At 44.5% G+C, this 11,240-nt stretch overlaps 3 pseudogenes; 1 reads left to right on the top strand and 2 right to left on the bottom strand.

Moving 5' to 3' along the window:
* Positions 1-11,240, bottom strand: part of LOC102845956 — a 99,503-nt pseudogene that overhangs the window by 28,711 nt on the left and 59,552 nt on the right.
* LOC102851386 lies at positions 6,321-7,980 on the bottom strand (annotated as a pseudogene).
* LOC102856015 lies at positions 10,335-11,015 on the top strand (annotated as a pseudogene).

The raw sequence follows: 11,240 nt of genomic DNA, 5'->3' as shown, positions 1-11,240 counted from the left end.
TGTGATTCCAAACACATCAGCTGATGGTAGTTCCTTATGTTGGGATCAATGTCTCTGAAGTGCATCTCAACATCAAGAAACAAAAATTCTCACCACTGGACCAACAGGCAATATCATAATAGAGAAAAGATTTCAAACTGTCAATTACTTTATCTCTTTATCTTACTTGGATCCACAATCAATACACTAGGTACTAACAGGCAGAACATCAGAAGACTGATTGCATTGGGCAAGTCTGCAGTCAGGGACCTCTCCAAATTACTGAGGCATAATGACGTCAGTTTGAGGACTAAGGTGTGCTCAAGCTACGGTCTTTTCAGTTACTTGGTATTCTGCTGAGAACTGGACAATGAATAAGGACAACAGAAGAATTGATTACTTTGAGTTGTAGTGTTGGAGATGAGTATTCAATATCACATGAACTGTCAAAAGAACACACAAATATGTCTTGGAGAAGGAGCAGTCAGAGAGCTCCCTGAAGATAAAGGTGATCAAGCTTTGTCTCACAGTTCTGGGCATTTTGCTAGGAGAGGCTATTCCTTGGGAGATCATGCTTGGAAAGGCTGAGGGATGGTGAAAGAGAGGAAGATCCTGCACCAGGTCGATTGACAGTGACTGCGTGTGTCAGAGATTGTGAGGATGGTACAGGATAGGACAGCGTTCAGATCTATTGTTCACAGGGTTGCTATGGGTTGAACTTGACTTACTGGCACCCAACAACAACAACAACTACATTGGACAGATGAACAATGAATAAGGAAGACCAAAGAAGAATTGGCATTTTTTTAATTGTTGTGTTGGTGAAGAATGTTGAATGAACCATCAACTGCCAAAAGAAGAAAGAAAAAGGTTTTGAAAGAAGTGTAGCCCAGGTGTTCCTTGGAAGCGAAGATGATGAGAAGATGTCTTACGGTGGGCATGTTATCAGGAGGGACCAGACCTTGAACAGAACATCATTCTTGGAAAAGCAGAGGGTCAGTGAAGGAGAGGAAGACTCTCAATAAAATAGACTGATACAGCGACCAGGACAAAACAGTGGTGGGGAGGATGGTGCAGGATCAGGCAGGGTCTCATTCTGCTCTACACATGGTTGCTAAGAGTCGACGGCTCCTAAAACCAACAACAATGTGGAAAAGCAGAGAGTCGTGAAAAAGAGGGAAAGCTTGGAATGATGTTAGATGGGTGTTGTCGCCACAATGATGGACTCAGACATACCAGTGACCATGACACTGGTCAGGGACAGGCAAGGTTTCATTCTGCTGTCACCACGAGTCAGGGTCAACTCACAGCTAAGAACAAGGACGTGTCAGCGAGGTGCTCTGCTAGGGGACCATGTGTGGGGCAAGATCCTTCTCTTTCCACCTAAGAAGCACAATGTCATGTCTGCGTGTGAGAATAGGAATGCGGAGGGAGCTGGCAGTGGAATGGAAAAGTGGAATTTCCAAAATAACAACGACAAAAAATGGAGTAAGTAAAAATTCACTGAAAACAAGAAGATTAAAGGAGAGAATACGGGAAGATACAAAAAAGCAAAGCAGCAGAAATGGTATAAGATATATCGATTTTTGAGCTGTATGAAATGGCTGGATTTTCCCATTGTAATTATTAAGTGTTGTTGAACTGAGTACAACTCGCAGTGACCCCCTGAACAATAGACTTGAACTCTGTCCTATCCTGCAGCCTTATCGTTTCCAGCACACTGGAGTCCAGTGCTGCAGACACTGCATCAGTCCATCTCGTTGAGGGTCTTCCTCTCCTTTGCTGACCCTCCACCTTTCCGTGCATGATGTCCCTTTCCAGGCAATGGCGTCTCTTAACAACATGTGTGAAATATGTGATATGAAGCATGAGTAAACATATATATATATATTTATGTAAGTATATGTACACAGGATCTATGCATACGTGTCTGCATATCTGTAGGTACGTGTGCATCATGCATACATGGGCAATGTGCATGCGTGTCTTTCTAGGTATTGGTTTTTGCACCGACCATCTGTATCACCAACAAGCCAGGAACAAGGACTCGTTTTTGTGTGTGATGAGAGCCTACTCTGGCTGTGTAAGCCAGAGGACAGAGCGGGGTTGCTCTCCAGGGAGAGGAGGCTCACGTGGTGGAGAACTGGTGTGAAAAAGACCAGGAGTACTTACCGTCGGGCACTGAGGAGTTTTAAAGACAACCTTGAACTTGACTTGGACCTCTCCTGGGGTTACTGGGGTGAAGGTGATAGGCACTTTGATGGAGCTGAATGGACCAATTTCACCTTCTGCTTCCTGCATGAGGAGACATACACTTATTAGAGGCTCTTCCACTGACCAGTGTGATATGCCCCTTGGTTGGCCACTGGGCCTAGTTAAGAGGGGAAACAGAACAGCCTGCCACCTCCACCCCAATCCTTTGTCTCACACTCTATGCAGGAGGTGTCAGCCTTGGTAGCTCCCCCACTCTTCCTCCTGTCCCTGGGAAGGAACTGGATCTGCTTAGTTTCTGCCCATGGAGGTACAAGCTTCCCAGGGGCCAAGAAGGCAGTCTCATTTGGCCTGGGGAGGGGAGGGTGTGAATGGGCTGGCATCGGAAGGATGTGGGCCCCATGATGTGGTCAGCACAGTTTCAGGGGTAGTCAGGCCTCCTCACCTCTCCCAGATGGATCTCGGCCTCTTCCTCAGCCTCTGTGAAGCTGGTCTCTGTGACGTTCTTGGGGTCTGGAAGGGAAGGGTATGAGTGGGTGGGGCAGTGCAGCTTCTGCCCTACTCCTTTTTTTTAAAAAATCATTTTTTAAATTAATTTTAATGAAAATTTACAGACTATGGATTTTCATTCATTGTTGCACTTTTCTTCCTGTACACCCCTCCCCTTCCAGTACACTCTTCTCTTTGAAAAGTAAAAGACAAGTTCCCCAATTGTTTTACAATTCCCCCCCGACCCCCAGGTCCACTCCACTATGCATCCTTTATTCTGGACTCCTGTCACGACAAAAATGCCTAATCACATATCCCTTTTAAACAGTTCTCTCTCTCATCTGTTTCAATGCAGTATACATTATTTATCACATCTTTCTCAGTCTCCCCCCAACCTTGAGGTCAGTCCTGTTTTACATAGTGGCACTACGCAGTATTTGTCCCTTTGTGACTGAGCTATTTCACTCAGCATAATGCCCTCCAGGGTCAGCCATTTTGAATAATATTGCATGAGTTCCTTGTTTTTCAGTGCAGTGTAGTATTCCATTGTGTGAATATACCACATTTTCTCTATCCATTCGTTTGTTGATGGGCATGTCGGTTGTTTCCAACTCTTTGCTATTGTGAACAAAGCCATGATAAACATGGGTGTGCATAAATCTGCTTGGATGTCAGTTATGGTCTCTTTGGGGTATATTCCCAGTAGTGGAAATGCTGGGTTAAATGTTATTTCTATTTGCAACTTTTTGAGAAAGCACCATACCTCCTTCCATAGTGGGTGCACGATTTTATACTTCCACCAACAGTGAATAAGGGTTCCAGTTTCTCCACAACCTCGCCAGCATTTGTTGCTTGCTGTTCTGTTAAATTTTGCTATTCTGAATGGGGTGAGATGATACCTCATAATTGTTTTGATTTGCATTGCTCTTAGAGCTAAGGAGTTTGAACATTTCTTCATGTGCTTGTTGGCCATCTGAATGTCTTCTATGGTGAAGTACTTGTCTGTTCATATCCTGTGCCCATTTTTCAATTGGATTGTTTATCTTGTTGTGGTGTGCCCCACTTCTTCTAGGGGTTGATCCTCTGCACACAGCTCACCTGGGAGCTACTGGGGGCCAGGGAGAGCTGTTGACCCCACATTGTAGAGCTCAGTCTCAGGGCCCTCACCTGCTACTCACCTAGGCTACTGGTCAGAGTGACTGGTCAGAGTGCAGAGAGGAGCCTCTCTGGGTCCTCTGGAACTTCCCCTCTGTTCCTATTCATAGGCTTTATTCTAAGCCTCTGTGTGGGGCAAGAGCTCCCATTATAGCACTTGCAGGTCATATTTTCTAATTTTAATTTAATAAGATCACCCCACAGCCTGGCTCACAGTTCTTCTCAGAGAAGATGGGTCTGGGAGCACAGAAGGGACAGAATAGGGCTCATGGGCCCTGCAAAGGGAGGTGTTCAATTTCTAAGGCCCATTCCTGGACTCAAAGTGAGCAAGAGGTGGTGAAAGTAGTATCATGGGTGTGAGATGCACGGTGTTGGGCATCTTGACCCCTCCATGGCTCCCTGTTGTGGGTACTGGGCATCCTGACCCATTCATGGCTCCCGGTAGTGGATGCTGGGCATCTGGACCCCTCAATGTCTCCCTGTTGTGTGGTCCATAGTCTCACCTGGGCCTTGTGAACTCTAAGTGACCTTATAGACAACCTCTCTGAACCCCGTCCTATCACGTGCCATACGCATCATCTCTGACATTCTAGAGCCCATTGTCATCACATCCATCTATCTTGTTGAGGGTCTTCCTCTCTTTTGCTGACCCTCACCTTTCCAAGTATAATGTCCCTTACCAAGGAATAGCTTTTCCCAACAACATGTGCAAAGTATGTGAGATGAAGCTTCACCATCCTTGCCTCCAAGGAGCATTCTGGCTGTACTTTCTCTAAGAACAAATGTTCTGTTTTTTCTTTTGGCAGTCCATGGGGTATTCAGTACTCTTCTCCAACACCACAGCTCTTTTCCTGACTCAAGAGAGATATCAGTAGACTTCCTCATTCTATTGCCAATAGCTCTTAGAATTTATTTTAAGGTTACATTTATCTTTTTTTAACATTTATATAATTTCTTTCAGGTCTATCTTCTAATTCACTATTTCTGTCTTTAGTGATGTCAAAATCTACAGTTATATTGCTTGGAAAAACAGAGGGTCCGTGAAAGAGAAGACAATTCTCAATGAGACGGGTTGACACAGTGACTGCAACAATTCAGCTGAACATGACAGAGATCATGAGAAAGGCACAGGATAGAAGGATAAAGCAAAGCTGTGGTCTGCTGTTCACAGTGTTGCTATGAATTGTGGTTGACTTGGTGGTGCCTAAAACCAAAACTGAAATCTAATCCATTGGTGAGAAGTTGAATTGGGTTAAGTTTCAAACTTAATCTTTTTTCCTTCATGAAATAATTTTTCCTTCATGAAATTTTTCAAATTTCTCTAATTTTTAATGCAGTAACTATGTATAGGATAAAAATATTTCAAACACACAAGTTTAAAATGATTTCAGTTGTCTCTGTGTGTACTGATTTTTTCATGTCATTTTATGAAAGAATTTTTACATACATTAACAGTCAAGTTTTGACATGTGCAGACAGTTTTGTATCCATTACTACAATAAAGATTTAGGACAGCACTATCCTGCCAGAATTCCTAGTAACCACTGACTTCTTTTCTGTCATTGGTAGGTGATATCCAGTTGATGGCAGGAGGATGGGCAGTCTCTTCCAGTGCAATTACCTGCCTCTGAAAACCCACTGGAGGGTCAGCTATGGGACGGTTCTGACTCAATGGTACTAAACAACAACAACATCCAGTAGACTGTGACCACAGCTACTGTACGAACAAGAGATGGAAACCTAGCCCTGTGCTGTGCAATCCTCACAATCTCTGCCATGCTCAAGGCCACCGGTGCCACTGCTGTGCCAACCCATCTTCTTCTCTGACCCTTCATCTTTCCCAGTGTGATGTCTTATTCCAAGGACTGAAAACTCCTGACAATATGCTGAAAGTATGTGCGATGAAGTTTTATCATCCTTGCCTCTAAGGACCCAGTTGCACTTTCTCCAAGACAAATTTGCCCTTTTGGCATTACATGGCAAATTCAATACCTTTCTCTAACACCACAATTCAAAGACTTCAATTCTTCTGTCTCCTTTATTCATTGTCCAACTTTCACATGCAGCTTTCCAGGGTACTTTGTAACTGACTGGAAGAGATATTTCCCCTTGCCCAAAAAAGTGATCCAATAGATTGTTGAAATTATTGAACATCATATGCAAGTAAAAATCCTGCTGAATATTATTAAAAACAACTGGAACAGTACATTGATATGGAACTGTCAGATTCAAGCTGAATTCAGACTAAGGCTAACATTGAGAAAAGAGAGAATTCCACACTTAATTGTGCACATGTAGAAGCTATTCATATACCAAGAAACAGAAATCTGAGGAGAACAAGGGAACCCTGCATGGTATTAGATCAGAAAAGCTGTGCACCAGGCTTGAATCCTTCCTCCATACCTATTTTTTTGCACTTCCACCTCAGTGTTTTACTGAGACCAGCACTGGGGGCATGTGAGGCACAGGAAATTCAGCTCCACTTCCTAGAAGTCATCCACAAGGTTCTCTTTGTAGCTGTCATCATTGTAGACAATTTGGGTCCTCTTGTCCCGGTGGCAACCCTTTGGGCTCTTCTGAACAGCGAGGAAGCCCCAGACAGACTTTCCAGTGGCAGCGTCCAGCATGGGCTGTTTGTGGGCAATGTTGACTTTGAGCTGTACTGATTCCACTTGGGTCCCATTAAGCTCAGCAACAGCCTGGTCTGCTGACTCCATCTTTTCATAGGTGATGAAGGCACAGTTTCTGGGTGGGTCCATGGAGAGGTCAATAATGTTCCCAAAGGGAGAAAAGGCCCCACGGAGAAGGGTAAGTGTCATGTCTTCTCCGTACACATAGTGAGTATTTCCCTTCCGAGGGGCCCGGCGTTCAGGGAATGAGTCTGACCTGCGGAAAGGGTCCTCTCGGTCTCGGTCTCACTCTCGCTCCTGGTCCCGCTCTCGGTCCCTGTCCCTGTCCCGATCCTGATCCCGCTCTCGATCGCCAGTTTCGCTCTCTACTGCGGTCCCGGCTGCGACTTCGGGGAGGGGAGGCTGAGGAGCGGGCACCACCACGATCTTCATAGCCCCAGTCAAAGCTCCGAGGGGGGCCATCACCAGCCCCTGGACCTTCTGACTCTTTCCCATCTGGCTCCAGTTCCCGAAGTCGGTCACTGGAAAACACAAAGCTCTCATACAGAGACTTCCTCTGGGGATGTCTGGATGACTCCTGCAGATCGTCTGGACACTCCTCTGGAACGGTTGGAAAGTGGGAGCTGGTCCCTTCTCGGGGTCCTTTAATTTCCCCTCTAGGGTTGGAGATCGTTTGAAGCCTGAGTTCTTGGTCTCAGCCTTGATGGCACTGATGGCTCCTGATTTCACCAGCTGCTTTTGCCTGTTCTGTTGCCGTAGCTTGTGTCCACCACAGGTTGCTCAGTGAGCGTTTGACTCCGCCTTGACTGGCTGTGCTGCTGCTACTTTGTTTCTTCAGAGCCAGCAGTGCTTTTTTCTTTTTCTTGAGTTTGTTGAATTTCTTCTGCAGCGCCTCCTCCTCCTCGCTCAGTCCAGGGGGGTATTACCAACATGGTGGCTCCTGAGGGCGCGGCAACCAGGGGGGGGTTCACGGTCTCCCGCGGCGCCCGCGTGGACCGCCCCTCCACACCTATTTAATCTGCATGCTGAACAAATAATTGAAGAAACTGGACTATATGAAGAAGAATGTGGCATCAGAAAAGAAGGAAGACTAATAAACAACCCGTGTTATGCAGACAACCTCCCTTACAGAAAGTGAAGAATACTTGAAGTGCTTACTGCAGAAGATAGGTTACATCTGGACATCAAGCAAAACAAAAATCTCATCAGTGGACCAATCTGCCATCTGGGCTCCACCCATATTACATCTATTTGTGTTCTTCTATTATTCATAGGGTTTTCAGTGGCCTGTGATGATGACCTCTCTGGCATTTGACACATGGGTGACCTCTCTGGCATTTGATATACCAGTAGCACAGTATCCTACCATAACAGCCAACAGACAGACAAATGCTGTACTAATCAGAACGATGACAAAGAAGAATACAGATATACAAGCTACAAAGTCATCAGCAATATGTAGATAAAGTTCCCAGATCAACAAAGTGCTGACAGTCTCACAGTTTGGAAGCTTCATGTCTGAACCCCAGGTACCAGCTCTAAGGGAAGGCTTTCAATCTCTGGTGGTTCTGGAGGAAGGTCCTTGTCCTTGGGAGTCTGCTCCAGCATCCAACAATAATAGCAGCAGCAGCAGCAGCAACAACAACAACAACAACTGGACCAATAGGCAGCTTCATGTTAGAGAGGAAAGACTGAAGTTGTCAACAATTAAATTTTACTTGGATTCATAATCAACACCTGGCACGGTTATTGATGTTGTTGTGAGGGGCCTTTGAGTTGAGTATAACCCACCATGAGCCTATGAACAGATGTGAGCTCTGTCTTATCCTGTGCCATCCTCACAATTTTTTACATACTTGACACCACTGCTGTAGTCACTGTGTCAATTCATCTGGTTGAGGGTCTTCCTTTTCTGTTGAGCTTTCATTTCTCCAGGTATGATATTCCTCTCCAAGGAACAGCCTCTTTTAGCAACATGAAGCTTCACCACTTTTGCCTCCAAGGAACACTCCAGAGGTCCCTTTTCCAAGACTTACCTGTTTGTTCTTTTGACAGTCCATGGGATGCTTAGTACTATTCTACGACATCACAGCTCAGAGACATCAGTTCTTCTGACAGCTTTATTTACAGTCCAGCTCTCAGCAGCATAGCAAATGATTGAAAATTATCATGGCCAGAATCAGGCACACTTTAATAATGTTACAAACTGACATCATTACTCTTCAATCATTTGGAGAGGTCCCTGGTTGCAGACTTTTCTGGTGCAATATACCCATGAGAATACCAATTTTTTTTTAAAAAGATGAGTTGTACTGGTGAAATTCCCAATGGACGTCAAGGACCTCCTAAAAATTCCAAACAACAAGGATATTGGTTTAAACACTATAAGGTGTGATTGATCCAAGCTATGAGCTATGATATTTTTAACTGCTTCATATGCATCTGAAAGTTGGACAGTGAATAAGAATGATGGAAAAAAGAAGTGATGTCCTTGTATGGCGATATCGAGTAAGAGTACTGAGTACACCATGCACTGCCAAAAGAATGAACAGACCTGACTGAAGGAAGTTCAACCAGAGGGCTTCTTAAAGGCAAGGATGGTAGTTTCTTTTCTCACTTACTTTGGGCATATTTTCCTCAGACATTGTGCTGGGAAAGGCAAAGAGGGTCAAAGAAAGATGGATTGACATGGTGACAACGACAATGGGATCGAACATATCAGACACTGAGGAAGGTGCAGGATGGGCTAAGGTTCAGCTCCTTCGTTCAAAGGGTCACTAGGAACCATAGTCAACTCAAGCTCACCTAAAAACAGCAATATTATAATGTCTTGTTAACTACTAACAATTGCAGAGAGCACAGCTGTGGTGGAAGTCAAACGCTGCTTCTCCAACTTCAAATGTACGGCAGTTGTGCCCTTTTATTTCACTTCTGTCCTGACAGTGTTGTTGTTATGTACCATCAAGTTGGAAATTAATCCTAGCTGACCTGTTGGTGGATTTTCAGAGGCCGTAAATCACATGGGAGGAGATCATCCTTCTTTCTCCCTTGAAGCAGCTGGTGGATTTGAACTGAGAACCTTTGGGTTGACAGTACAATTCTTTGCCACTAGGCCAACAGAACTCCCTATTCTGATACTAGATGTACTCAAGACTCAGAAAACTGCCACCTCCCACTTTTTACTGGCTTGCATACAATCATTCATACATACTATGTTTTCTACAATTCATTAATGTTGATCCATGCCATTCATCACCCAGTCCCATTAATCACCCAGAGCATCTTGACTATTCCTACTCTCCCTTCCCCCATCTTCCACCTCTTCTGCCTTTCCTCCTCCCCTTTTGCACAGCTATACATATCCTGCTTTATTTACTAAATGCCATACTTGTATTATCCTTTTGTCAATCCTTCTGAGCTTGAGCCTCCCTTTTCCTGGTCCTTTGCCGTGTTCATTGTCTATTCCTTCTATTTCTGCTCTCCTCATCCCTCCTAGGCTAGAACAGTACATTGACAGAGAACTGACAGAAGTTCAAGCTGGATTTAGAAGAGGCCGTGGCACCAGGATGTCACTGCTGATGTCAGATGGATCTTGGCTGTAAGCAGAGAACACCACAAGAATGTTTGTGCTTTATTGACCTTGCAAAGGTATCTGACTAGGTGGATCAAAATAAATTATGACTAACATTGAGAAGCATGGGAACTCTAGAATACTAATTGTGCTCATGTGAAAACTTACACCAAGATGTTGCTGTCTGAACAAAGCAAGGGAACAGCATATGGTTTAAAATTAAGAAAGCTATGGTACTGCCGTGGAGAACCAGACATGGCCTTGCTGCAGCAGTAGCTCCTACAGCTCCCCAACAAACAATGTCGACTAATTTAGTAGTGCAGCTGCCACCCCTGTAAAACAACAAATGTAACTGTGAAGAAAACGAACAGCCTTTGCCACTACCAGCCAGCCTCCACAGATCCTGGGTGAAGCTACCGGTGAACAGAAGCATTGGTAATGACAATGGCAGTGGGAAACATACAGGGCAAGAACATGTACCTTCCTCATCCTCTATCCACAATGGGCACATGGAGAAGATCCTTCTGGATGCACAACATGAATCAGGACAGGGTGATTCAAGGGACATTTCTCATTGTGACAGCTCTTCTCCACAAGAAGCTGGACAAACGATGTTTGATGCAGACATGCACACCAGCGGGCACCACAGCTCTCAGTTAGAGAGGAAGCTAACGAAGGAGAGGAAGCCACAGCAGGAGAGAAAGAAGTCGAGGCTTTAAAGAAAAGTGTAGAGTGGGTATCTGACTGGTCCAGTAGACCTGAAAACATTCCACGCCAGAGTTCCACTTGAGGCACCCCAAACGTTCTGTGTCTTTAAGCATGAAAAAAAGTGGAGCCATGAAGAGAGGGGGGATTTTTTTTTTCTCAGCAGAGTTTCTTAGGTGTTCATGCCATCTTTCTTCATTCCTTATGTTTTGGCTTTGAGGCTAGCCATCTATATTGGAAAACAACTGAACATACCTTCTGCTAGCACCTACTGAGGGGGAAAAAGTCCCTGGAAATGTGTGTCACCTGTGAAGTACTGTTACTGTCAAATTAGTCCATTTGAACTTGACATTCTTGCAAACAGGACCCAACTTGCTACCCTATTTCTATGTATTCATGTTTCAGTAACTTGAAATCCAGTATTTTATTCAAATTCTGTTGAGGCATTTTAACAATTTCATTCTCTTTTTGGCCTGAATTTAGAATTTCCTAACAGAGTT

Source organism: Elephantulus edwardii, unplaced genomic scaffold, assembly GCF_000299155.1.
Source record: "Elephantulus edwardii isolate Elephantulus edwardi_28Jun2011 unplaced genomic scaffold, EleEdw1.0 scaffold00045, whole genome shotgun sequence".
Classification (NCBI taxonomy): domain Eukaryota; kingdom Metazoa; phylum Chordata; class Mammalia; order Macroscelidea; family Macroscelididae; genus Elephantulus; species Elephantulus edwardii.
This window is presented reverse-complemented; position numbering and strand designations above follow the sequence as displayed.